Source organism: Pelodiscus sinensis, chromosome 3 (assembly GCF_052426305.1).
Source record: "Pelodiscus sinensis isolate ZL-2025 chromosome 3, ASM5242630v1, whole genome shotgun sequence".
Lineage (NCBI taxonomy): Eukaryota > Metazoa > Chordata > Testudines > Trionychidae > Pelodiscus > Pelodiscus sinensis.
In genome coordinates, this window is record NC_143054.1 from 179,352,325 (window position 1) to 179,379,627 (window position 27,303).

At 43.0% G+C, this 27,303-nt stretch overlaps 1 protein-coding gene across 3 annotated transcripts in view; it reads left to right on the forward strand.

The window, feature by feature from the left end:
* Positions 1–27,303, forward strand: part of CCDC85A (coiled-coil domain containing 85A) — a 162,514-nt gene that overhangs the window by 58,329 nt on the left and 76,882 nt on the right. The window lies entirely within an intron of this gene.

The following is a 27,303-nucleotide window of genomic DNA, read 5'->3' on the forward strand; positions in this document are numbered from 1 at the left end:
TGTTACAAGCTGGGGACCAACTGACTAAACAGCAGTTTGGCAGAAAAGGACCTGGGGATTACAGTGGATGAGAAGCTGGGTATGTATCAATAGTGTGTCCTTGTAGCCAAGAAGGCGAATGGCATATTAGGTTGCATTAGGAGAAACATTGCCAGCAAATCTAGGGAAGTGATTATTCCCATTTATTTGGCACTGGTAAGGTCACATCTGGAGTATAGGGTCCAATTCTGGGCCCCTCATTACAGAAAGGATGTGGACTCAATGGAGAAAGTCCAGCGGAGGACATTCAAAATGATTAGGGGGCGGGAGCTCATGACTTACGAGGAGAGGCTGAGGGATTTGGGATTGTTTAGTCTACAGAAGAGTAAAGGGGGATTTGATAGCAGTCTTTACCTGAAGGGAGGTTCTAAAGAGGATGGAGAGAGGCTGTTCTCAGTAGTGACAGATGGCAGAATGAGGAACAATGGTCTCAAGTTGTAGTGGGGGAGATCTAGGTTGGATATTAGGAAAAACTATTTCACTAGGAGGGTGGTGAAGCACTGGAATGGGTTACCTAGAGATGTGGTAGAATCTCCATCCCTAGTGATTTTTAAGTCCTAGCTTGGCAAAGCCCTGGATTGGTCCTGCTTTGAGCAGGAGATTGGACTTGGTGACATCCTGAGGTCTTGTCCAACCCTGTGCTTCTATGATTCTATGAAAGTCTGCTGTGATTTTTTTTTTACTGTCATGTTAGATGAATATGAGTGATCAGTGTTTGGGTGTTCATGACTATATTTGGCTTGCCTATCTGATGAACAGCTGTACTTATGAAAGAGACAGTTTTCTTAACAAGCCCTTGGCGTTCTGGTCTTCACCCTTGAGAAAAGTTGTAAAAAAATATGAATGAATATTGATAGTGTAATAAATTCCTATGTGTGTTAAAGGACTTAGCTATGCAGTCACAAAAGAATGATTTCAAATTATTGACTTCTGCCAACTACAAAGTCATGAAACTTAAGTAATGGGAAAATTTTCTACATTAGATAAAATAATCCCAGGTTAAATCTAGCTTTCTTTGCCTTTACCTGCAGTCCTACTGGTGTGGGCTATTTAGGAAATCTCATAAATTAAGCTGAGTTCAGCCATTCTAGTACTTGAACAGTACCATGTTTTTGTCCTAGTGGAACAAATTGAGCTGGAATTCAGACATCATTCTGTTAGGGAGGAAAGATGACCTTAAGGTTAAGTCACTGTATAAGATTTAGGAGCATTGGCTTCACTTCCTAAGTGTTCCTGTATGACCAAATCCCTTAGAGTTGGATTTTCAAAAGCACTCAGCATTGAACTAACACTAATCCCAATTAAATCCACAGTAAAACTCTAAGGAGAGCAAAATTAGACCAATACTGAATGTTTTTATAAGGAGTACCATTAATCTCTCCGTATATAAGTGCTCCATCTGTTAAAAAAAAGAGTAATAAGAGTCCTTTTTCCTATCCTAAGATTGTCTTGTTTTCAAGGCAGAGATTGTCTCTATGGGTATGTCTACACTACAAAGTTAGTTCGAACTAACTTAGTTCGAATTAGTTAATTCGAACTAAGCTAATTCAAATTAACGCGTCTAGAACTAAAAACTAGTTTGAATTAGCGTTTTGCTAATTTGAACTAGCAAGTCCACATTGAGTGGACCCTGAACAGGGCTTAAGGATGGCCGGAAGCAGTGCCGGCAGGGCATCAGAGGAGGACTTAGAGCGTGGAGATGCTGTCTCAGGCTAGCCGAGGGCTGCGCTTAAAGGGACCCGACCCCCACCCCGGACAGACAGTTCTAAGGGGTGCCCCACATGCAAAGCAGTCCTGGCTTGGATTGCCCGGAGTACCCACAGTGGGCACATCACAGCACTCGGCCATCAGCCCGGCTGCACTTGCTGCAGGCTGCGATCTGGGGAGAGAGGGCAATCGGGGGGCTGCAGGAGACCTTCCACCCCCAGAAGCCCACAGAGCCAGCCCAGTCCTCCCCATCGGGGGCTCGTACCCCATTCCTCCCTCACCTCCTTCCACTTACCCTTCCCTAGCCCCCCTTCTTATTGATGTACAAAATAAAGATAACGTTTCTTCCAACATTGACTCTGTCTTTATTGAACAAAACTGGGGGAGACTGGGAAAAGGAGGTGGGAGAGGGGAAGAGAAAGGCTGGGAGAGGGGAGGGCAACTAACATGATCAGGGGTTGGGAACAGGTCCCAGATGAAGAGAGGCTACAGAGACTGGGACTGTTCATCTTAGAAAAGAGGAGACGGAGCGGGGACAGGATAGAGGTCTCTAAAAGCAGGGGTTGGGTGGAGAGGGTGCATTCAGAAAAGTTCTTCCTGAGTTCCCATAAAGAAGGACTAGAGGACACCAAAGGAAAGGACTGGGTAGCAGGCTTGAAACTAGTAAGAGAAAGTTGTTCTTCTTGACAAAGCAAAGAGTTAACCTGTGGAACTCCTTGCTGCAGGAGGCTGTGAAGGCTACAACTAGAACAGAGTTGAAAGGGAAGTGAGATCAAGTCATGGAGGTTGGGTCCATGGAGTAGTCTTAGCCAGGGGGTAGGAGTGGTGTCCCTGCCCAAAGTTTGTGGAAGGCTGGAGAGGGATGGCACGAGACAAATGGCTTGGTCACTGTCTTCGGTCCATCCCCTCCAGGGTCCCTAGGGTTGGCCACTGTCGGCAGACAGGCTACTGGGCTAGGTGGACCTTTGGTCTGACCCAGGACGGCCATTGTAAGCTCAGGGCTCAGGGTCGGGGGTCTCAGTGGACCCCCTTAATTTTCATGCACACCTGCTCCTGGGTGGCCAGGCTGGCAGCTCTCCTGCCCTAGACGGCCACTTTCCTGTGCCTAGTGCGGAGATCGTGGACGAGGTCCACGATGTCCGCACTAGCCCAGGAAGGTGCCCGCCTCTTGCGGTCCAGGGAAAGCTCCCGGGAGCCGTCAGCCTGGTCCCAGGGAAGAGGGGGTGGGCTGGGGGACATCGGGTGGGTGGCTCTGTGCCGTGCCAGGTGCAGGGTCTGCTGGCTGGGTGCTGGCAGGCTTGCACCTGGCACGGGCACCGTAGCCAGCCCGTGCCCCTTTAAGGGGTCCGGGGCCGGGAGGGGGGCATAGAGTTTCCCTGGTGTTGGCCAGAGTGGCCACCAGGGAAAGCTGGGGAGGGCTAGCCTCCCACTAGTTCGAATTAAGGGGCTACACACCCCTTAATTCGAACTAGTAAGTTCGAACTAGGCTTAATCCCCGTAAAATGAGGTTTTCCTAGTTCGAACTAAGCGCTCCGCTAGTTCGATTCAAATTCGAACTAGCGGAGCGCTAGTGTAGCAGCTATGAATGTTAGTTCGAACTAACGTCCGTTAGTTCGAACTAACATTGTAGTGTAGACATACCCTATAGGAGTTGCTCAGATCGAGTTCTGACAGTGATCAGCAAAATAGCCCTCTGATCTGAACTAAAATAATTTTGCATCATACTCAATATGGTGAATGTGTTAAAATGTCATCCAAGCGTTTGAACCTCAATAATATTCCCCGATCTCCGAAAGTTATTTTATTAATTGTTACCATACTGAAAACAGCACTTTGGGAAGTGGAATGACCTCAGCAAAATCAAGATTGCTGGCAACCAGCCCAATCTCTGTGGAACATCTGGGTGCTGCACAAAGCAGTTTTTGTGGGTTAGTAGGTCTTTCAGGGTCACAGTTGAACTACTTCTCCAGAAAAGTGGTCAGATGTGCTGTACAGCTGGAGGTACCATTTGTTACTATAGATGTGCTTCAGTAGTTGTAGGCATGCCCCTTTTGTAGGTTTTGAAGTTTCAGTGTAATTTATATCTGTTCTTCAGGCCAAGCCATTATTACAGGGAAAAAAAAACTTGTTGGACAAGGAAGTACATAATATGTTATCAGGAAAATATCCTACTTCAAAGTAGGAATAAGAGATCCTCCGGAAAAGGGCTTATTTTCCGGAGAATCACGTCTAGACTGGCGCTCTTCTCCAGCTTATCCCCAAGCCGGAAAAAAGCGGCAGCCATGTAAATGCAAATGCCGTGGGGGATATTTAAATCCCCCGCGGAATTTGCAATTCCGAAGTCTACATTAGCATCCCATTTCCGGAAAGGGGTGCCAATGTAGACACAGCCCAACTGTTTTTCTGTCTGTCTGTCTGTCTGTGAATCCATTTCTTCAAGTGATCATCCTAAATGGTAAGTGCTAGGATCACCACATTTGGTATGCCGCTTCCTCTTATCATAACTTAAAGCAAGGAAAGGATTTGATTGTGGCAAGACAATGGGATATGCTTGGAATTTGATTGTTCCTCATACAATGGAAAAAGAAGAGTCTGATAGGAGGAACTTTGGTAGGAGGGAGCCCAGGATCAGCTATGTGGCGCTGCCCCTTTGAAATGCCACCATTGCGTTTCAAAGTGGCTGTGCCGCACTAAGCCCAGGATCAGATAGTCATCTAATGTCCTTAACATCCTTAGTGCTGAGTAGAGTAGAATTGTTTCTTGTGTGTTGCTTACATTCCTGCTTTACATCCAGAATGGAGTTTGGTTTATTGCAACAATACTCCATAGCTGACTCATGTTTAGTTTGTGAACCATTATAACCCCTAGATCCTTTCCTACAATACTCCTCCTTAGACAGTCATTTCCCATTTTTTATTTTTGCAGTTGATATTTTCCTTCCTAAATTAAGTATTTTGCTTTTGTCCTCACTGAATTTAATCTTGTTTATTTCTGACAGTTATTCCAGTTTAAGATAATACACTTGATCTTAGCCAAAATTTGAATTCTAATTTTGTATTCCTAAGTTCTTGCAAATCCTCCAATCTTGAAATTGTCCACAGACTTTATAAGTGTACTCTAAATGCCATTATCCAAGTAATTTATGAATATATTGAACAGAAGTGGACCAAGGGCAGTACTCTATATAGGACCCCACTTGATATGCCCTACCACCTTGCCTGTGAACTATAAATAAGTACTTTCTGAGTATGGTTTTCGAACTAGTTGTGCACCCAGGGTGTGTCTAGACTACATGCCTCCTTCGACGGAGGCATGTAGATTAGCCAGATCGGAAGAGGGAAATGAAGCCGCGATTAAAATAATCGCGGCTTCATTTAAATTTAAATAGCTGCCCCGATCTGCCGATGAGCTGTTTGTCGGCAGATCGGGGGAGTCTGGACGCGATGCCCCAACAAAGAAGCCTTTCTTCATCGACACAGGTAAGCCTCGTGAAACCAGGTTTACCTGTGTCGATGAAGAAAGGCTTCTTTGTCGGGGCATCGCGTCCAGACTCCCCCGATCTGCCGACAAACAGCTGATCGGCAGATCGGGGCAGCCATTTAAATTTAAATGAAGCCGCGATTATTTTAATCGCGGCTTCATTTCCCTCTTCCGATCTGGCTAATCTACATGCCTCCGTCGAAGGAGGCATGTAGTCTAGACACACCCCCAGTGTATAGGCTGTATCACTAAAATTAAGATCTATTACAGCTACCTCTTCGCCACATTCAGGAATTTGTTAACCCTGCCAAAGAAAGACATTAGGTTGGTGTGACAGGATTTGTTCATAAATGAAGTTTATCACCTTATTAACTTCTAGGTGCTTACAAATGGATTGTTTGATGATTTGTCCCACTATCTTTCTAGATACTAAAGATAAGATGACTGGTCTATAATTCCCTGGGTTGTTCTTATTTCCCCTTTTATAGATCGGTATGATATTTGCCCTTTTTCAGTCCTCTGGGATCTCTTGCATCATCCACGAGTTCTCAAAGATAATCAATAATGGCTCAGAGATCTCTCTCAGGCAGTTCCTTAAGTATTCTAGGATGTGTTCTTTCAGGTCCTGCTGACTTGAAGAATCTAATCTGTTGAAATAATTCTTAACTAGCTCTTTTCCTATTTTCGCCTCAGAGCCTACTTAATTTACATTGATGTCTGCTACATTATTCTCTAGAGGAATGCATCAAACTATGCACTTTCCCCTTACTCCTTGATGAAGGGGAATAGCCAGCAATGTTCCTGGAAGAATCTGAGGTGAAGGAAAGCTTCAGCCCCTCTGTCCTCCCTTAGAGGAACCTAGGAGGTGGGAGGCTAGGGGCTGGTGATTTGGTCTCTTTTCTATATGGTTTTATGAGAAGCAGTCCCATTCCAGGCACATCCCATTTTCCTTGCACAACCAAACACTGACCTTGATTTAAGTTATAAGAGGAACCTGTATACCAAATGTGGTGGTCCTAGCTCTTACCATTTCGGAGGAGTTCTTGGACAGACAGAGATACTCTCTCAAATATATAGTATATTGGCAAAATGTTTTCTTGTTATCCTTTATGGCCCTACCCAGTTTAATCTTGTATTGTGCCTTAACCTTCTGAATTTGTCTGTACATTTGTGTGTTGTTGTTTTTAAAATCTATCCTTCATATGTTGACCTACTCTCTTCTTTTTGACCTCATGTGATAGATTCAGTTAGGAAGCCAGAAGGGCAAAAGACTTAGGAGCAGTGGCCTGAGTTTATGAAGATGCAGGCAAGAGGCAGAGAGGGGAATATTTAACTATATTCATGTACATCTACACAGCAAGCAACATTTTATATCTTGCAAAATGTGCATACAGAATTCCAGCTTGAGGATCTGATGACACAAAACACTTGAGCATCACTTTACTAGTTTATGGTCTTAGCTGAATCTCTCAAAGGAATTACCGGTAGTCCTGTTGGATAATGTTCTCCACTCACATGCATATGCAGAACACCCATTTATGCCAGTGAGACTTGTGTGCATGCATTCATAAGTAAAGTTTGGCTGATTACATATTGCTAAAGATACATTATTGCATTACACTTATATTTTACACAATATGCTTTAGGAATGTAAAAAGTGATTTAAAAATGTAACCGTGTAATTGCTAAAAATCTTAGGATATGTCAACACAGCAATATGATTTTGAAATAACTAACATTATTTCGAAATACCTTAGTCCACATCTACACAGCAAGCAGTTATTTCAAAATAATGTCCAAATACTGTCAAGCTGGAGGACTTCTTACTCTGACTCCTGTTACCCTCCTAGTATGAGGAGTAAGGGAAGTCAGTGAGGGTATATCTACACTACCCTCCTAGTTCGAACTAGGAGGGTAATGTAGGCATACCGCAATTGCAAATGAAGCCCGGGATTTGAATTTCCCGGGCTTCATTTGCATAAGCCGGGCGCCGCCATTTTTAAATCCCGGCTCGTTCGAACCCCGTGCCGCGCAGCTACACGCGGCACGGACTAGGTAGTTCGGACTAGGCTTCCTAGTCCGAACTACCGTTACTCCTCGTGTAGACATACCCAGAAAGAGTGCTCTATTTCAAAAGTAAGGGAAGTCAGAGGAAGAGTGCTCTATTTCGAAATAAGTGCTGTGTAGATGCTCCCAATTACCAAATAAGCTGTTTTGAAATAAGCTATGCCATTGGCGTAGCTCAAGTTAAACCCTGCTGTGTAGAGGCACCCTCTGTGTTTACAGGTTATATGTGTTGCAAGCTCTGCAATAAACAGTGAGACCAACAACGGCTGCAGCAAAGCCTCCCCCTGTTGGCCCCGTTCCCACGGAGCCAGTGTGTAATCTGTGGCAGGGGTGTTGGGTGGGCCCTCCTCAGATGGGGGCTGTTCTGGCTAGCTGGAGCAGCCCCCAGCCTACAGTGGGCCCCACAGGGCTCGAACTGGTAAGCCCTTAACAGTTAACCGGTTAACCATTTATGGTTAACCAGTTAACTATTTACGTTCTTAGTATGCTTCATCATCATCTTTCATTGCTGAAAAGGTAAAGTAATGGAAACCAAGTAGGGGGAAAGTATAATATTCTGGACATACTATTTTGCTAGTGATTTTTTTCTGAGAGGAAACAAAAACTTTGCATCATTGAGGTCAACACAGTCATGAGTTTTTCAGGTAGGCTCAGTTAAGTAGTGAATTGTGCAGCTTCAGCAGGAAGTAGATTAGATAAGCTTTCTAAAAGCAGAACAATAATGAAAGAAGCACTAGCAGTGGAAAATGGGCATCATATTCAACTAAGTATGAGGCTATGTCTACACTACAGAGTTTTTCTGGTATACCGGGTATCCCAGAAAAACTCTTTCGTGTCCAGGGAACGCATCTGCTTTTTTGGATCAGTTTCTAAGAAAGAGGGTGCACTCTTTCGGAAGCCCTGTATTTCTCATTTTATGAGGAATAAAGGCTCTTCTGAAAGAGGAGGTTTTTCCCATTTTTGGCCTCATGTACATGGGCCAAATGTCAGAAAAGCCTCTTCCGAAAAAAGAATTGGAAAAAAGGTACACAAATTGCGGTTTGCAATTTGTGTACCTTTTTCCAAAAAATAACTGCAGAGTAGACATAGGCTATGCATTGAATGAGTTGTCAAAAATTAGGAGATGATTAGTGTTAAGGTAAGGGAAGAAAAACTGCAAGATGCACTGTGACGAGCAGGAAATGGTCAGCGTATGGAGAAAATATTTCCTTTGAAGAGAATGTACAGCATTATTTCTTCTGGCCAGTATATTATAAAAATCTCAAACAGATCCTTTTATAAGAATACGAAAAAAACAAAAGGTGATGTTAGCAGGGGCATACATGCAAGAAATTAATGGCAGATGCAATGAAGGTGAATTGAAACTCATCCCAATGGAGGATCAGATGGTGTAAGTTATACAAAGCAAGCTAAACCTTGTCCTATACTAGAGCAGTAGAAAAAGAGTATTCTATAAGATCTTAGTCTGGCATAACTCTCCTGCCACTGAAGTCAATGTTGAAATTCCCCTTAATGTTAAAGGAAGCACAGTTTGGCCAATGGTGAGCAATTCTGAGTCTCACACTGATTGCACATTTTGTATGAATGTAAAAATTGCTGATTTAAAAATTCAGAACTAACTAACTAAGGGTATGTCTACACTACCCCCCTAGTTCGAACTAGGGGGGGTAATGTAGTCATACGGAGTTGCAAATGAAGCCCGGGATTTGAATTTCCCGGGCTTCATTTGCATAAAGCCGGCCGGCGCCATTTTTAAATGCCGGCTAGGTCGGACCCCGTGCAGCGCGGCTACACGCGGCACGGACTAGCTAGTTTGGATTAGGCTTCCTCATCCGAACTAGCTGTACACCTCGTTCCACAAAGGGTAGTGTAGACATACCCTTTGATAGGCGCTACACTAGTGCTCCGCTAGTTCGAACTTAATTCGAACTAGCAGAGCGCTTAGTTCGAACTAGGTAAACCTCATTCTACGAGGTGTAGCCCCTTAATTCGAACTAGTGGGAGGCTAGCCCTCCCCAGCTTTCCCAGGTGGCCACTCTGGCCAACACCAGGGAAACTCTATTGCCCCCCTCCTGGCCCCGGACCCCTTAAAGGGGCACGGCTGGCTACGGTGCCCGTGCCAGGTGCAAGCCTGCCAGCACCCAGCTAGCAGACCCTGCATCCGGCACGGCTCGAGCCAGCCACCCGATGCCCCCCAGCCCTCCCCCTCTTCCCGGGACCAGGCTGGGGGCTCCCGGGAGCTTGCCCGGGACCGCAAGAAGCGGACACCCGCCTGGTCTAGTGCGGACATCGTGGACCTCGTCCACGACCTCCGCACTAGGCACAGGAAAGTGGCCATCTAGGGCAGGAGAGCTGCCAACCTGGCCACCCAGGAACAGGTGTGCATGAAAATACTGAGACCCCCGACCCTGAGCTCTGAGCTTAGAATGGCCGTACTGGGTCAGAGCAAAGGTCCATCTAGCCCAGTACCCTGTCTGCCGACAGCGGCCAACCCTAGGGACCCTGGATGGGATGGACCGAAGACAGGGTATGTCTACACTACCCCGCTAGTTCGAACTAGCGGGGTAATGTATGCATACCGAACGTGCAAATGAAGCCCGGGATTTGAATTTCCCGGGCTTCATTTGCATAAGCCGGCCGGCGCCATTTATAAATGCCGGCTTGTTCGAACCCCGTGCTGCGCGGCTACACGCGGCATGGGCTAGATAGTTCGAACTAGCAAGCTATTCCGAACTATCTGTACACCTCGTTCCACGAGGCATACAGATAGTTCGGAATGGCTTGCTAGTTCGAACTATCTAGCCCATGCCACGTGTAGCCGCGCGGCACGGGGTTCGAACAAGCCGGCATTTAAAAATGGCGCCGGCCGGCTTATGCAAATGAAGCCAGGGAAATTCAAATCCCGGGCTTCATTTGCACGTTTGGTATGCATAAATTACCCCGCTAGTTCGAACTAGCGGCGTAGTGTAGACATACCCACAGTGACCAAGCCATTTGTCTCATGCCATCCCTCTCCAGCCTTCCACAAACTTTGGGCAGGGACACCACTCCTACCCCCTGGCTAATACTACTCCATGAACCCAACCTCCATGACTTTATCTCACTTCTCTTTAAACTCTGTTCTAGTTCTAGCCTTCACAGGCTCCTGCAGCAAGGAGTTCCACAGGTTGACTCTTTGCTTTGTGAAGAACAACTTTCTGTTACTAGTTTGAAGCCTGCTACCCATTCCTTTCCTTTGTTGTCCTCTAGTCTTCTATTATGGGAACTAATGAAGAACTTTTCTTGATGCACCCTCTCCACCCCACTCATGCTTTTATAGACCTCTATCCTATCCCCCCTCAGTCTCCTCTTTTCTAAACTGAAAAGTCCCAGTCTCTTTAGTCTTTCTTCAAATGGGACCTGTTCCAAACCCCTGATCATTTTAGTTGCCCTCCCCTCTCCCACCCTCTCTCTTCCCGTCTCCCACCTCCTTTTCCCAGTCTCCCCGAGTTTTGTTCAATAAAGAGAGATTCTATTTTTGACCACACGTTTTCTTTATTTTGTACATCAGGAAGGGGGCTAGGGAAGGGTAAGTGGAAGGAGGTGAGGGAGGAATGGGGTACGAGCCCCCGATCGGGAGGACTGGGCTGGCTCTGTGGGCTTCTGGGGGTGGAAGCTCTCCTGCAGCCCCCCAATTGCTCCCTCTCCCCAGATGGCAGCCTGCGGCAAGTGCAGCTGGTCTGATGGCCGAGTGGTGTGATGTGTCCAGTGTGGGTAGTCCAGGCACTCCAAGCCAGGACTGCTTTGCAAGCGGGGCACCCCTGAGAACTGTCTGTCCGGGGTGTGGGTCGGGTCCCTTTAAGCACAGCCCTCGGCTAGCCTGAGGCAGCAGCTTCACGCTCTAAGTCCTCATCTGATGCCCTGCCGGCACTGCTTCCAGCCATCCTTAACCCCGGTTCAGGGTCCACTTAATGTGGACATGCTAGTTCGAATTAGCAAAATGCTAATTCGAACTAGTTTTTTAGTCTGGATCTGTTAGTTCGAATTAGATTAGTTCGAATTAAGTAATTCGAACTAAGTTAGTTCGAATTAGCGCTGTAGTGTAGACGTACCCTAACTAACTATATATACACACAAAATTGAGGTGACCTAAACAGTTTTTTTCCATGTGGCACCTAATTTTTAAGACTGGTACAAATGATGGTCCCCCAAAGTCATGCTTGCCTGTTCCATCCATGAAACAAAGAAATACAGGTTGAACTTCTCTAGTCCAGCACTCTCTGGCTGGGAACATCTGTGTTCCAGCATGATTTTAGATAGCTAGATGTCCACTGATCATGGATGTGGCCAAATTTCCAGCAGTCTCATAAAGTTTGTTTCTTTTACCAGTCTTGGTTCTCAGTTCTGTGCTGTTATTTACCTCTAATTTACCCCCAAATGTCTTCTAAGATCCCAGTAAACAGTGGAAGCATTGGCAATGCTGCTAGATAATATGGACCTGTGGTTTGGCAAATTTTCTGGTTCAGCACTGGTCAGGTCCTGAGGGCACCAGACTAGAGAGGTTCAACCTATACTTGTGCATACAGTTAGGTAACAGCATATCTAATTATCTTTTGAAATGTGTGCAAATGCCCCTTGACTCCTCTAAATGTGTTGCTTTGTGGGGCATTCACTGTGCCCCAGCTCTCAAGATTTGCTCCATAATATTCAGGTAGACTAAAAAAGGCTATGTGCATATTATGTAGCCTGATACACAAGAAAGACCTTATTATAAATCCAAAACTGATTAGTGTTGCCGCAGGAATGCATAGGGACATTAAAAATAAGAGAAGTCAAATTGAGGACATAACTTCTCATTTTTCAGCAGTTAGCTTTGGGGTATAAAACTAAGAAAACTGCTCATTTGAGGTCATTTTAGTCTGCTTGACTTAAAAATCTAGCTTGACAGTTTTCTGATAGATAATCTATATTCCAACATTTTCTAAGGATTCAAGAAAAAATGCCAGTGTCACTTTCATTTTTTGTAAGCTGCATGCAAACTTGCAAGAAGAATGAGTGATATGTCAGTTTTTACAGGGATTTTTTTTTAATCAGCTACCATTTTATTGGATTGGTGAGCTAACACCATTTACATTCAATTTTGTCCTTTAAAGGTTTAAGAGTAATGGTTAATAAGACAGAAGGCACTTCAGCACCTCTCAAAAATGAAAAAGGAAAACTTCATATAAGATAGGAAACACTAGTGTTAGGTTAAAACAGATCAGTCAGTATCTTACAGGTAATGTGTTACTTTTAGTCCAAGTCTAGGTTGGAGTCTGCTAACATATCCAAGGTATGGGGCTACCAGCAGTAAAGTGTTAGCCATGAGAAAGTTGTGACAGAGTGAATGTGTCACACAACTTCCCCTGTATGAGGGGGCCTGTAGGCAGCCACGAAATGTGAGCAGAGCTGGCTGGTGAATATGGTAGCATGGTCAGAGTAATAGTAGGAATTCTCTGATTCAGTATATCCTAGTTCTGTATGCTATGGGCCTTCTCCCTCCATTGGATATTGTAGCCATATGCTCCTTTGCACAAATCTAAGAGGAGAATAATTAACAGAATCATAGTATGTGCTTCCTCAGTGAAACCTCTCTGGGGGCACAGAGGGCCAGATCTGAGACTACGGGCTGTGATTTGGAAGTGTGTCTATACAAATGTGATGTTAGCACTAAATTCCTAGGTATAGTATTCTGTCTTAGTTGGGAGGCTATGTATTGTATTGACTTATGTAGAAAGTGCTGCTTATTTGCATTCAGCATATTTTGGTTGTACTCAATATATATTGTCTCTTGTGTAAGATACATTACCTTTTGTTTGTAAATTTCACTTGGAGCAGTGCTAAACACAGTATATCATTTCTCTCTCTGCCTCCAGATAATAATTGTCACATCTGAAAATTCATAAACCAGAAGAACAATGGGGATATGAATACAAGCAAAATGTACAGACAAGATTTAAACTAATGGGTTATGGCATAGGAATAGAAAATTATGAACTATATTTTTCAATGTTTTTGGCCAAATAGGAAAAAGCGTCTTTTAAAATAAGTAATAAGAGCATGCAAAAAAGTAACCTAGGATATGTCTAGACTACATGCCTCTGTCGCCAGCGGCATGTAAATTAGACTACCTGACATAGTCAATGAAGCTGGGATTTAAATATCCCTGGCTTCATTAAAATAAAAATGGCTGTCGCGCTGTGCCGGCTCAGCTGATTGTCGGCACAGCACGGTAGTCAAGACGTGGATCAGTCGACAGGGAACGTCTTTGTCAACCGTTCCCTTATGCCTTGTGAAACGAGGTTTACAGGAGTGGTCGACAAAGGCTTCCCCTGTCAACCGATTTGCGTCTTGACTGCCACGCTGTGCCGACGATCAGCTGACCTGACACTGCGCAGTGGCCATTTTCATTTTAATGAAGCCGGGGATATTTAAATCCCGGCTTCATTGACTATGTCGGGTAGTCTAATTTCCATGCCTCTGGTGACAGAGGCATATAGTCTAGACATACCCCTACTGTAATTACAAAACAAGGATAAAAAGCCTAATCAAACTCAGAGCTGAATATTAGGGTGTGAGTGTATAAAGGTAACAATACAACAGCCATGAAGAATTAAAGAAACAAAGACCTATCAATAAAAGGAAATGTAACGTGTACCGTAGGGACATGGTTGAAAAAGAAGCAAATATTTAAAGTATGTATATTCTTCATAGTGTTTGCTTAATCTGCAGAAGTATGCTTGAAAAAATAATCTGCAGAATTAATTTGTTCAAAATCAGGTTACCTGAGTATGGCAAATTGGTCAGATTTCACTTGAATTTATTGGGGAGTCATGGTATTTTATTAACCAACAGGAATTTGATTGTTTAAATGTTACAATGTAGGTTTCACCTGTAGGTTTCACATCTTGTCAATGCTAGTAATTGGTTTTTTTTTTCTTGACGTTTATAATGCATTCACTGGAGAGGTGCATACTCTTCTTTGTCATCATAGGAACTTCATATCCACCAGGTGATTCAAGGAAATATATCTTTCTATGAGAATATGCGGTGGTGAAAAAAGAATGGAACCTTTGAATTGTCAAGAATGAAGTTAATTACTTACGGTAACTAGATGATAGGAGAAATGAAGAATGCTGCATGTCATGTGCTAGATAGGCTTGTAATAAAGTGACTGATATTAATTTCCATTTCTCATTAAGATAGAATTGTGAAAACTGGTGTTATCATTCATTATGGGCTGCTTAGTATAGCAGTCTCACAGGGTACCTAGCAATAATCCTCTAATCCAGAGATGGTGAACCCAAGGCCCAGGGGCTAGATGTGGCCTCCAGTTTGCCTGGATCTGGCCCTCGAGGCTTCCCTCCCCTGCATCATTGATGCTCCAGTCCTTCTGTAGTCCACCCTGCCTGGGGCAGGAGCACACAAAATCTACTAGCCCGGGCCCCCCAAGGCTCTGGTGTGCAAGGGGAATGTGAGAAGTGTCTTTTGCCTTCTCAGTCAGGGGCCACGTCAATGAGTGCAAGCAGGACTACTGGCATTGACCAGCATGCCCCTCTCAGTTCAAATGAACTGTCTTAACTACACCTGCTAATTTAAACCCTGGAAGATTGACAGCAGCAGCTTTGATCTTCTCTGTAGTGTAGACATACCCCCAGAAGATTCTGTGCTATTTTAGGATCCAATCATGAGCCCACTGCAGTCAATGGCAAAACTCCCATTGAATTCAATAGGCTCAGGATCAGCTCTCTAAGGGTATGTCTAAAATTGCCCCCTAGTTTGAACTAGGGAGGCAAATGAAGCATACCGAAGTTGCTAATGAAGTGCGGGATTGACATTCCTTGACACTATGCTTCACCCTGCTATTTGCGCCGACCACAACCATTTTCATATTGTACACAGCTCTTAAACTGTTTCTGGTAAATACTGAAATGCTGCTGCAGCAGAGAGAGATAAAAAGAAAAAAATCCTTTATAATTTCTTATAATAGTATAAAATATTATTTTTCTAACATTTAGTACTATAAGAACAATCATACTGGATGACATTATTGGGCTGTCTAGTCTAGTATTCTGTCTTCTGACAGTGGCCAGAGCCAGATGTTTCAGAGGGAATGAAGAGAACATTGAGTGATCCATCCCCTGTCATCCAGGCCCAACTTTTGGAAGTTGATAGTGGCATCTGGAGCATGGGGTTGTGTCTCTGGCCATCTTGGCTAATAACCACTGATGGACAGATCCACCATGAAAATATCTATTTTTTTTATAACTCAGTTATACTTTTGGCCTTTAGAACATCCCATGGCAGTGAGTTCCACAGGTTGACTATGTGTTGTGTGAAGAAGTACTTCCTTTTGTTTGTTGTAAATATACTGACTATTAATTTCATCAGGTGACTCCTACTACTTGCGCTATATGAAGGGATAAATAATACTTCCTTACTCATTTTCTCCTCATCTTTCATGAATGTATAGACCTCTCTTGTCAACTCCTTAGTTGTCTCTTTTCAAAGCAGAACAGTCCCAGTCTTTTTAATCTCTCCCCCTATGAAAGCTGCTCCATATCCAAAACCCTGCTTTACCAATGGGGCATAGACTTAGGCTGCTGGGGCTTATCCATGGACTAAGACCAGGGGGCCGTATTACCCTGAAGAGGGGGGACTTGTGTATGTGGACCGATGCCACTAGGCTGTAATACCCTGAACAGACGGGTAAACTTTTTGATCGGGGCCTCAGGGGCCATGATACCCTGAGTAAAAGGGTGTTTATATTGACTGAGGCTTTGGGCTGTGCCATAAATAGACTCGGGGGTTGTGAGGTCACTCAACCGAGAGAATTAAGCTGAGGGGCCTCCACAGGCTTGCCACCCCTCAATGGTGTGGATTTATATAGTGGCACTATAATATTTTCTTTTTTATGATCTATCCCTTCTCTAGTAGCAGTCTGTTAGCTATGTGTTTGAATAACACAATTCACAGTTGTCTAACAGAGTGGACTAACTAGTAATATGGGCATTGGAATATTCTTTTAGCGCCTGGTTCAGGACCTGATGGAGTAGTAGGGCCCCAGGGCCCCTATCTTGCTCTCCTATTCCTCTGTCATGACAGAACCCTGAAGGAAAAGAAAGGGATGCACAAAGAGGGGCTGAGGCCCTCCAAAATGGAGAGACTGAAAAGAACTATGGAACAAGAGTCTGGCCACTAGGCCAGCTGGGTTTCAAACTGACCTGCTACACTGCCTGTTATTTGTTATAAGGATTATTTTTTTAAAATAAAAACAAGCACGTAACAAAAAACAGTGAAGTGACCTACTAGTAGTATCTGAAACTCAGAGGGAAGCCAGAATTCATTATACTTGGTTATTACGTTGGATCAAACAGGGCAAATGTGCTGGGATGAAAGGGGAAAAAGTACACTATGTAACAGAGGCTTTACAAAAATTAAACACTCAAATGATGAGGTGGAGAGTAATCTACACTGCTCCATCTGGCAGCTGTGAGGGGAAAAATAACTGCACTTGAGAATATTATTAATTAGGGCTGAAGTGGGCCATTTCAAGTACTGCAAACTTCTAAAATAAAGACCAATTGGGGACCTAGTGGGTATTTAGCCTAGAGTGCTGCATTCAGGGAGTCAGACTGAGCAGTCAAACAAATGGTGGTTGACATTTCACGTCAGGCATAAGTTGGTCATGAAACAGATGTAAATGGTAAAGTAGCATAGTGTGCACTGATATGGCATTCAGTGGATGTGCAAAAGAATGTGATGTATGCTTTCAGGTGCCAGAGTGATGTAGCAGAATATGCTACTGCAGGAGGGCATAAGGTAAAGAATCCCCCATCCCAACTAAACAGGAAAAGTTCCAGTATTACCACTTACCCTGTTTTATTGAGTGTTTTACTCCCTTTCTCTACCTGTACTACAATATTGCCATGCTGAATTTGGCATTGAGATGGCATTAGGATGCTAGGAATTATTAGGAAAGGGATAGAAAATAAGACCCAGAATATCTTACTGCCCCTGTATAAAACTATGGTACACCCACATCTTGAATACTGTGTACAGATGTGGTCTCCTCACCTCAAAAAAGATATTTTGGCCTTGGAAAGGGTTCAGAAAAGGGCAACTAAAATGATTAGGGGGTTTGGAAGCAACTGGGAGAGGTTAAAGCAACTGGGACTTTTCAGTTTAGAAAAGAGGAGATTGAGGGGGGATATGATAGAGGTATATAAAATCATGAGTGATGTGGAGAGGGCCGATAAAGAAAAGAACTAGAGGACACCAAATGAAATGAATGGGGAGCAGGTTTAAAACTAATAAGCAAAAATTCTTCTTCACACAGGCTGTGTCTACACTGGGTCACTTATTCCAGAAAATCAGCTGCTTTTCCGGAATAAGCTGCGAGCTGTCTACACTGGCCCTTGAATTTCCGGAAAAGCAATGACACTCTACTGTACAAAATCAACCGCTATTCCGGAAAAACTATTCTGTTCCTGCTCAGGAATAAGTCCTTATTCCGGAACACTGTTCCGGAAAAGGGCCAGAGTAGACAGCCCAGTAGTCTTTTCCGGAAAAGCGCGTCTACATTGGCCACAGACGCTTTTCCGGAAAAAGTGCTTTTCCGGAAAAGCAGCCTGCCAATGTAGACGCTCCTTTTCCGGAAAAACTGAAAACGGAATGGTATTCCGTTTTAAGCAGTTCCGGAAATTCATGCCAGTGTAGACACAGCCACAGTGTGTAGTCAACCTGTGGAACTCCTTGCCAGAGGAGGCTGTGAAGGCTAGGACTACAATATAGTTTAAAGAGAAGCTAGATAATTTCATGGAGGTTAGGTCCATAAAAGGCTATTAGCCAAGGGATAAAATGGTGTCCTTGGCCTCTGTTTGTCAGAGGCTGGAGAAGGATGGCAGGAGACAAATCGCTTGATCATTGTCTTCGGTCCACCCTCTCTGGGGCACCTGGTGCTGGCCACTGTCGGACAGGATACTGGGCTAGATGGACCTTTGGTCTGAACCAGTATGGCCGTTCTTATATATGTTCTTATATATGTTCTTATTGAGACCATATATAGCGGGTGAAAATGTCTATTGTTATTAAAGTAAATATATTAATTTTGTTATTTTTAAAAATAGCATTGTGAGTCCAAATCAGTTCTCAATGTCCTATGCAACCATATGGGGACAAATTCACCCTTAGGGTATCTCCCCTGACTTCAGTACATTTGGCTTATTGTCTTGAGTTATAACTGAAGGCAGAATTGGGCCCTCTGCATCCACAGTGGAAAGATTACAATTATTACAAAGACAGGATATCTCTGGGATTTGGACTGGTTCTAGATGGAATGAGCACATAACTCTAATGGTGGCTATTTTATGTTGATTGCAAAAAAAAATTATATGATGACTTCTGGGTATGTCCTCTTGACATATGTGCTTTGGAACCCTGGCATGAGCTATTTTTCTGATACTCTCACAGCTCACTGAAAGTCAAACCCTGGGAGCAATACCCAAACATGTTGAGGGATGGTGAAAACTAAATTAATCAGATACCATTGTGGTGTTTTCTGCTGCAATGGCTATTGCTCCACTGCCGTCCTCTGTCTCTCTCTCTCCCTGACTTTTTGCCTTTGCTGTTGTTTCTTGTTCAAAGGGGCCTTGCTGGAGTTAATCAGATGTATTAACTAAATCACAGTAGTGCTCAGAATGTTCAAGGTACTTGCCAAACACAAAGTCTTCTCCTGAAGAGTGCACAGTTTAAAAGAGAGACAGAAGATGGGAAATGGAGAGGTGCACAGCAGACAAGCAAAATGGTCAATAAGGATATTAAGAGGTGGGTAATTTTTTAATTGTGTAGTCAATACAATTTGTATCGACTACACGATTAGTAGATAAGGGAAGGCGCTCAGTCCTGGCTCGTGCTGGGTTCAGGACCTACTCCCACTACGGCTCTGCAGTTAAATGTAGTAGAAGCTGGGCACACAGGCAGCCTGGCACCTACTATACTTAAACTGTAGAGCTGTGGTGGTGGTAGTTTCTGAACCCAGTATTAGCCAGGACTGAGCAAGCCTGGCTCAGTCCCAGCTCGTGCCCAGTCTGGGACCACTGCAACTCTGCATTTTAAGTGTAGTAAGAGCCGGCCCATCTCTTACTACATTGAAACTGCAGAGCCACAGTGGGGGTAGCTCCTGGACCCGGTGCAAGCTGGGACTGAGCCGGGCTTGCTTAGTCCCAGCTTGCACCGGGTCCAACAGCCCCTGTCCGCGGGAGGTCCCAGCCCTCCTTACCCACTTCCCTCAACACCAGCTCTGATACAGAGGCAGCAAGTGGGGTGGAATGTGAATAGTTGAGTAGTCTTAAGCTTATCAGGTAGTCGACTACTTAACTATTCGCTTACATCCCGAGTGGTCAGATAGGTGATAAGTTTGGGTCTTACTACTTGCACAGCTGTTTCCAGGTTTAGTTCCTGTAGTTCACTACAGGAATAAAGAAGGAAATGAGTAGTTTCTTGTAGGTACTGTGGAAATAGGTCTTCAGGAAGGATTTACATTTTTGGCTGGAAAAATGAAAGTTTGGTGTTTATTCTTATTTGTCATCTTGCTAGAAATGTAATAAACTCTAGGTTAAAGTCTGGATATTACTATCTTCAGGTTGATAAAGACTGTACAGAAAGTACTTTTTGCACCTTTAAATTACAAATGTGCAAAGTTCTAAACAAATCATGGGGAAGACAAGTTCTTATAAATTTTATCTCTTTCATTTGTTATTCACAATATCCTGCCCATTATTAAACAACCTGAGACATGACTAATAAAAATTAAAGCAAAATCTATTGGCATTCCCCGAGACCTGCTACAGACATGAATTCTCTGAATTTTCATTAGGTCTAAAATTACTATCCAAGAATGATGTTGGTATCAGTCAGACATTGTTTCCAAAAGTATTTTCCACCTGCTCCCCATTGTAGTATCTCAAAACAACCAAGAGATGCATGAATATACGTGTTTGGCAGATACATCCCATTGGTGGATCTGTGGATAAACAGAGACCAACAAGTAATATTAACCTTATCCTTAGCTTTCACTAGGGGGAAAAAAAACTTTTAGGACTTTCAAGCACTTTGTCTGTGATTCAATTAATACAGGATGTTGCATTCCAGACAGGCCTATTTTTTACTCGTTGTCAAAGGGATAATTTTAGTAAATGTCTATTTACTGAGATGAAAATGCATGCTTCCATTGTTCATCTGTGCTAGAATCAGGGTGACCAGACATCCCAGTATTAGTCAACTATGCTGTCCTCCCCCCACCAAAGAAAAGTGTCATGATTTTTCACCGTAACCATGGAAGCAAAAGACTAAACTTTGGCCAGCCTCAGCAAGCTAAGAGCATGTGGGATTCAGTGTTTGGATCCGCACTCATGTCTGAGTGTCCAACAGGGGGTGCTCAACCAGATCTGCAACAACTCAAAATAATATTTGGTCATTGTAGTATCTCTCTATCGTTAAGATTGTGGCTATCACTCTGTTGCAAGCCCTAATTTAACTCTTGATCCCCCTGACAAGGTTGATCAGAAATAAATTAGTCCACTTGACTATTTCTTATGTGTGGTTTTCTGCCAGAAGACAATTTTGTGAGGGGGAAGGGAGGTTTGGAGGGTAATTAGATAAGTCAGTTTCAATTCAGAGGCATTTAAATTTTGCAAAATGGTTCTAACTCTAGAAGGGGCCTAGAAACATCAAATCGGTGTGCATGTGTTTTTATACTCAGGGGGGGTCATGGCCTTTCACTATTTCTGGCAATGTAGGGTGCTAAATTTTTAAATAATTTAATGTGCTGAAATCTCCTAAAGTCTGCTTTGGATTTTCTGTAACATTACTTTCCAACACAGTGTATATAAATGTGACTCACACTGCTCAGGAGGAGAACTGGGGATCCTTCTACTTCAAGAAAGCAGAATATCTCCCAGAACTGCTGGGTATGGAGGGGTAGTGTGACAACTCCTAAATCCCAAGTGGGGCAGAGTTTACTACCCCTACACAAATGACCAGCAGCACTGTCTGGTGGGTGTGTAGATTGGTGCAACGATAGCCCGGATTCTCCCTACCCGTAGGTGGGCACCACACTTCCCTAGAGAAGAGGAGAGGAAGCAGTCTAAGGTTGCCAGGTGTCCAGTTTTCAGTCGAATCTCCAATTGAAAAGAGACCCTGTTGGCTCTGATTGGTACTGCCGACCAGGCCATTGAAAGTCTGGTCAGTGGTGCAGCAGGAGTCCAGGGCAAAGGCAGGTTCCCTATTGCTTTTCATGGCTCCCGAAAATGACTGCCAGGTCCCTCTGGCCTCTTGGTGGTGGGAGGCTCCGGGTTGCTCCCACTGATGAATGCCAGCTTGACAGTTCCATTGCCTGGAACCACAATGAATGGGAGATGCGGGGGTGGTGCCTGTGTGCATGAGGGCAGTGCACTGAACCTTCCTGGCCACATATGTGCCTAAGGGCCACAGGGGCCTGGCAGCTGCTTCCTGGGAGCTGCAGTAAGCACCACTGGGATTTCACATCCCCTTCTGCACCCCACCCTCTTGCCCCAGCCTGAAATTCCGTCCTTCACCCAAACTCCTTCCCAGAACCCACTCCCCAACACACCCCAACTCCCTGTTCCAGACCAGACCCCTCATCCCCGGCTGCACCTTCAGCCAAAGCCCTCACCCCCCGCAATTCAACCCCCCGATGAAACCCAAAGCCTCCTCCTATGTCCCAAGTTCCTCATCCATGGCTCCATCCCAGAGCCTGCACCCAAGCTGGAGGATGATCATAGCTAGGGCAGAGGGCTGGGGTACAGAGCTGAGGCCTGTGGTGGGAATGCAGTTTCTGAGACCAAGGGTTTTGGATGGCAGGAGGGGGATCAGAGCTGGGGCAAGGGGTTAGGGAGCAGGGGGAGTGAGGGCTGGGGTGGGGTAGAGCTAGGGATGAATAGTTTGTGGTACAGGAGGGCAGAACGGGAATCTAAGCTAGGGTAGGGGTTGAGGCCTAGGATATGAAATTCCTCATCCATGGCTCCACTCCAGAATCTGCACCCCTTCTCACATGCAAACTTGCTGCATCATCCCGGAGCTCCCTCCCACACCTGAACTCCTCATTTCTGGCCCCACTCCACAGTTCACATCCTTAGCCAGAGCTCTCTCTCCTCCTGCATCCCAACTCGCAACTTTATGAGAATTCATGGCCCGCTATAAAATTTCTATACCGAAATGTGGCCCTCCAGCTGAAAAGTTTGCCCACCACTCATTTATAACATGCTGAGTGGGAAGTGTTTAGCTCCAGCCAGCTAGGTCACATGACTGTAGCTGGCAAAATCAGATGCTAGTGAATTATTCCTCTTCAGAGGATCAGTAAAATAACAGTTTATTGCAGTTCATAGATGATTACCTTGTGAAATTGCAGTATGGTTCTGATGGCAGATGCAAAAGCTATGTAAACCCAGTGTTCTTGTCACCCCGCCTGCTACATAGCTGCCATGTAGCAGCTACTGGTCCAAGATTACATACTAAATTAGTGGTAAGTCCTATAGAACTCTGACTGTCTGGAAAAGAAGATCTGTTTTGTGAAAAATGTTGCTGTTTACATTTGGATGCAGAATGAAACCTAGATCTTTTCAAATATTTCATAGAAAAACAAGAGCTCTCCATTTCAGAATAGCCAGTATCCCATGGTCAGAGCATTCATGTAGGAAGTTCAAATCCCTGCTCTGGCTGATTTAGAACAGGTTCTTGTACCTGAGTATTATACATCTCAGGTGAATGATCTAATAGGGCTCTCTGTTATTCTGGGTTGGATCGCTTTGTTTCTCTGGTTTGACCAGAAATTCTATCTTGGACCTGAGAAACGGTTTGGACAAAATTGGCACTTTCAAATAAAATTGTTTGGTTGAAAAGTTCTCAACTAACTCTAAACGTATCACATTACCTTTGGAAAGGGACCAGCATCCTACTGGCAGACTATGAGCAGGGTCTGGTTCTTGGACTGCAGTACTTTTTTGGGGGTGATGGATACTTTCATTTTAATTTTCTGGTGGTGGGATGAATTCTTTAATTTGCTTGAGATAGGTAAACAATGTTTATGCCATTGTGTTCAATTTGTTTCACATCCAGCTTCTAGGGTTTCACTGTTGATCTGTACTTTTACAAGGTTCAGAAATTCTGATCTTGTCAGATATACTCACATGAATGACATTGGCTTGGAGTCAATAGGATATTATGATTTCATAAGTCTGCTTGATGCAATGTGATATTTTTTATCTTTTTCTGGGATGAAAGAGATTATTAAATGAAAGTGATGTGTATTGTCAAAGCATTATTAGGTATGATAGCTGCTGCTCAGTATGGCCACTACTTTTGTTAGCTTTGGGAAGAAACTACAAATAACATGTGTTTTCTGTGGTAGTGATCAAAGTTAGCAACTATCAACTCTGAGTTTTGGAACAATTTAATTTTGTATTCTTGGGTTAAATCCACTGATTGAATCAGGAAATATAACACAGTTGAAAGCAATGGGGTTGTGCCCACTTAAGCAGGCCCTACATTTGAACATGGCTGTCAGCTTTCACGAGAACAGAATCCAGAGTGGCATGGCATTGAGTTAAACTGTCCTCACACTGCCCTCTTTTTCGAGCGCCCCAAAATAGACATTCTATGGAACTCCCACTTGGGAGCATGAAAAATGCCAAAAAAGTCCTATTTTCATATTGCAAAAAAAAATTAATTCCTTCTGTCATCGTAATCAGCTTCATAGAATGGCTCTGAGGGGACTATTTTACAACAAGAAACCAGAGTCTAAGTGTACGTCTACACAGCAGCGTTATTTCGGAATAACATAGTGTGTGTCTACACTACCAGCCTTTATTTTGAAATAATGTTGAGCTGGAGGACTTCTTCCTCTGACTTACGGTAAACCTCATTTCACAAAAAGTAAGGGAAGTTGAAGGAAGAGTGTTCTTCCTTCGACTTCCTGCTGTGTAGACAGTGCTAAACGCCAAATTAAAGTATTTCGACTTCAGCTTAAAATAAAAAATAGATGGACCCTAAAAAATCAAAAACAGATAGCTGTTGTTAAATAGATATTAGGTCACTTTTTTACTTCTAAAACTGTAGATTCATTAAATTTTGGTCCACCTGAATTATACATTTAAAACAACTTCAGGAATTTCTCTGAGGGATTTTTCAAATTTGTTTTTGTGGTTAAAGACAAAATTAAAGGCATAATCCAAAGTACATTGAAGTTAATGGAAAACAGTCACTGATTTCCAATGGCATTAGATAAGATATTTTTCCCCAAAGAAGTTTCTTGACTTACATGTTGGGGAGATGATAATATATTACTACTTTCTAAAATAAAGCATGCCACTGATTCAACCTGGATGAAGTATATTGTTTGTCTATGGTAAGGCCCTGAATTTTGTAAATCCTTTTTTATGTATAGTCGGAGATGGTATAGACATTGCAGATGTAAGCACTCATCCTCAAAAAATCAGTTCCTTTTAGCAGGTATTTTTCATTTAAGGCTCAGTTCAGATTAAACATATGTCTTGGTTTAAAAGCAGAATATCCCACACAAAGCTACAGAGGCAGAAAACATATTCCATGCCGGATTAAACAATTAATCAAAAATTAGTTGCTATTAGAGAATTGGTTTAGAAAAGAAACATCTTCAAAAGTAGCCTGTGAATTAGGGATCCTCAGTGTTTGGCTTGCTGTCCATGATGGCTCAGTGCAGGCACTGAAAAACTAAAGCACTGAGAATCAGCAGGTTTTTTTGAAAATTTTTGAGGCAAACTTCCACCTACCTCATTTTTTGCTATGTATTTTGCAGCTGGGGCTCACAAAAGCAAATGATAAAAATCTGGAAAAGGATCCTGTTTTCTTGAGATTTTCACCTCAATTTTACTGATTCAGGGTTTGCTTAGTTTGGAGACATTGCAGATAAACATCTGTTCTTATAGATTCTTATTCAAATCAAGCCTTGACTCCCAAACATATAAGTCATTGCTAATTATGACTTTCATTTATATTAGAAAGATAAAAAAAACTTTATATTCATGCTCATGTCATTATATTGATTTTAGGTCAGTCTTTAGGCCCTTGAGTGCTGTGCAGCATCGCATAAAATAAATATACAACGGGGTGGTATTCAACTATTGTATTCACATTCTTTATCAAAAGCTCCATGCTTTACTCATGGTGAGCATGACTCATCAGATTTACCTACATTCATCAGACACCCCTTCCTTTTTCTTTTATGGTCTTTCAGGCAAAGCAAGTTGGATATTAAATACTTTTAGTGCCAATGGTTGTGAATAATAATGATCTGAACTACGATGTATTGTTGAGTACTTAAGTACACTAAAAATTCATAAAGAAGTGTTTCATGGGAAATGTAAATCTTTATAATTTGCAGCAGGTGGAAAATGAAACAACCCTCAACCTTCTAAATTGAAATGCTTCTATAATGTAGAAATTTAAAGCTTCATCATCAGATGTGTTGTTTAACCAAACTCATGTTTTACCAGTGACCAGTTTCACATGTCTGAGATGTTTTCACTTTTTGAATGGTGTTGGTGCTATGTTCCATACAGTCTTATTTTGTTGAGAGTTGATTGTGAGCTTGCTACACATTAATGAGTCAGCTAGCTCATTTTAAGGCTGATTATTCATTGTCAGATTATCACTGCCATTGATATGCTAAGCAAATCTGTATGGAAGTTATGGATATAAAGTAAGTTAGCTAGTGCTACTATTATGAAATAATTTAAGCTTGGGCATGTGTGCTTTTATCAGTAATACATACAGAATGTACCAAGCTAGGTACTTTTTGTTTTTAATAGAACTGTATTAGCATTTTATTTAACATGAAAGTAACATTTCCAGAAGCAAACTGCAGCATTACATTATTCCAAATCATTGTCACAGGTTTCCATTTTAACAGATGGATATTTACATGCCTCATTAATGTGATATGTTAAAAGCATTGCTTATAGCTACTAATATTAATTTAAGAGATTGTTTGTGCACTAACCTTTGACCTCTGGTGGCCTATATTCACATTCTGATGGTGGTCATGAGTAAAATGAATTTAGTCCTTATTTCCAGTTCTGCACATCCCAAACAACTATGCAGTTCAGTAATGTGCTAAACAATCCGCAGTTTGTGTTAAACAACAAAGGGAAAGTGATACAAGTAAGGATTATGTAGGGCATTGGAAGAATAGTATGTGGGAATTTGCTCTATGCATGTGTCAAGACTACTTATTAATCTATACACTGTGAACCTTTAGTTAATGATACTTATCCTTTCTGTTCTGATTTTTTTATTTATAATATACCCACATCAGAACAGAACGTAAGAACTATATATATGGTCCTGTCAGACAATAATTGGGCTTTATCTTACTATATCTATAAAAAAAGATCTTGCACCTTGAAGGTAAGCTGCTGCTGAGCTTGTGGGGAAAGTCTGGGAGGGCAGGATCGTGTGGTCAGTGGTGAGGCCCGTTGGGAGGCATCAGGACTTGGGTACATCCTGGCCTTCTAAGCCACCACACAGCGGCTGACTGAAGCCCTGGAAGCTGTCACATGGTGCCAAAATAAAATCCAGTGTTGATAAATGCAAAATAATGCACATTGAACAACACAATCCCAATTACACATACAAAATGATGAATTCTAGATTAGCTGTTATCATTTAAGAATAAAATATTGGAGTTGTCATGGATAGTTCTCTGAAAACATCTCCTCAATGTGCAGCAGTAGTCAAAAAATTAAGGGTTAGGAACTATTAGGAAAGGCATAGATAATAAGATAGGAAATATCATGTCACTATATAAGCACATGCTGTGCCCACATCTGGAATACTAAATGCAAATTTGGTCATCTTACTTCAAACAGATTTACAGGCAGTTCCCGAGTTACGCGGATCCGACTTATGTCGGATCCGCAGTTATGAACGGGGCCC